Source organism: Chiloscyllium punctatum, chromosome 31, assembly GCF_047496795.1.
Source record: "Chiloscyllium punctatum isolate Juve2018m chromosome 31, sChiPun1.3, whole genome shotgun sequence".
In the NCBI taxonomy this organism is placed as follows: Eukaryota; Metazoa; Chordata; class Chondrichthyes; order Orectolobiformes; family Hemiscylliidae; genus Chiloscyllium; species Chiloscyllium punctatum.
The window spans coordinates 4,971,963-4,973,730 of NC_092769.1; positions in this window are offsets into that span (position 1 = coordinate 4,971,963).

Sequence of the window (1,768 nt, forward strand, 5' to 3'; positions counted from 1 at the left end):
TGCCCAGGATTTATATGGCCATCGGAAAGGGCAGGCTTACAGCTTCCGCCTGTTGGTTTCCTGCTGGAGGCTGAGACTGGATCCTGGTCTCAGCTTGGACAGCCCGAACACATGGGATCATGTATTTACGAGGTTACGCTGAAACATGGACATATACACATCTTGGGATATTTATTTTGCTGAATAGCTTCTTTGGGAGTGTTTTTATTTAAATGGTGGAAGTAAAATTGAGTAGCTTCAGGTCTGTTTCACATGATAGTTGCAAGTATTTTGTTTAAAAAAAGACAAATTCATTCGGATGTTAGCTCCCTTTATTTCTACATTCATTCACAAGCAGATAAAACTAAAATCAAAGTTCAAACATATTACCAGCTAGTAAAACAATTGAGCTTGTTTTCCCAGGACACTGCCAGTCTCTGTCCCAATACAAAATAACATGTAATTCATACTAAACATTTCAAAATTCAATTTAGACAACTGAACACAGAGCGTGTCCAAAGTGATTATATTTAGAATATTCAATTAGAAGTTAACTCCCTTTAATTCTACATTCCACCACAAGCAGATAAAGCTAAAAAGAACTTCAATAATATTATTAACCAACAAAATTAGTGACTTTATTTTTGCTGTCACTCAAAGTCTCTCTCACTTTACAAAATAACATACCATTTCTAATCTGTGTTTTTAAATTCAGTTTAGGCAACCTAATATGGAGCATGTCTAAAGTGATTATGTTCAGAATGTGAGTGTGTGTCACTAAACAGTTTGGACTCGGAGATTAGAAGCACCTCCTTACATTGCAGAATGTCTCTCCCTGCATCTTTTTTTTCAAATTGCTCCGACCCTAAAATGCATAGTAAAGGAAAGCTGTGTGCCTGAGAAACAAAAAGTGAGTTGGCAGTGATACATAACATCTAGGAAAACCTTTGAAAGAGGATCTAATGAACTAGAACAGGACAGTCCATACATCCATATCTAACAGTCTGGGTACATCAGGAATGTTTGGTTAAATTAGAGAGTATTACAATAATCATTACCACGGATGTAGGTTATAAACAGTACATGTCTCTGCTCACTGATAGCTCTGACAGGGGCAGATAACTCATAAAAATCAGTAAAAATTCGCTGTTACACTCAGTTTTAATGAGATGCATGAATCCGAGAATGGTGTAACAAGTGATATGAGTTTGAACCAATTCAATTTTGCGAATTTATTTTGAGATGATAACAAATGTTACTGCAAAGTGGGATTTTGGATCCATTAACTTCATATTCAGGAGCTTTAAAGATACTCAATAAACAGGCTGAACTAACCAGAACGTTACTGCATTCAATGTCCTGTTTTCTGACAGTCACACAGTGAATGCTGTATTTAGTGAGTTTCCTTTTTAAAGAAGAAATGCCAAGTGAAATGTATACATTGTGAGTAAATGGGTAAATATCGTTTGTTTGGTAGGATTTTACTTTAGTTGATTCATTTTCCCTTTAATAGGCCAGATACAATAGTTGGCAGCAATTAAACTGACTGCAGCAAAGGTCCTTGAGTTCCCAGTTTCATTTACTGGAAGCAGGTGGAGTTTCTGCAGTGGATCAAAGATATTTTGTCTCACTGTTGACCAGTTGGTGGAAAGCAAACTGCAAACCATAACCACCGCCTCCTCAGAAACAAATCGACTCAGCAACAATGCTGGAGGAAAGTTTATTTTTCAGTTATGTAACTTGGAGAACTAGTCACTCCTCTCATTGAAAGAAATATTCGCAGAGTCTC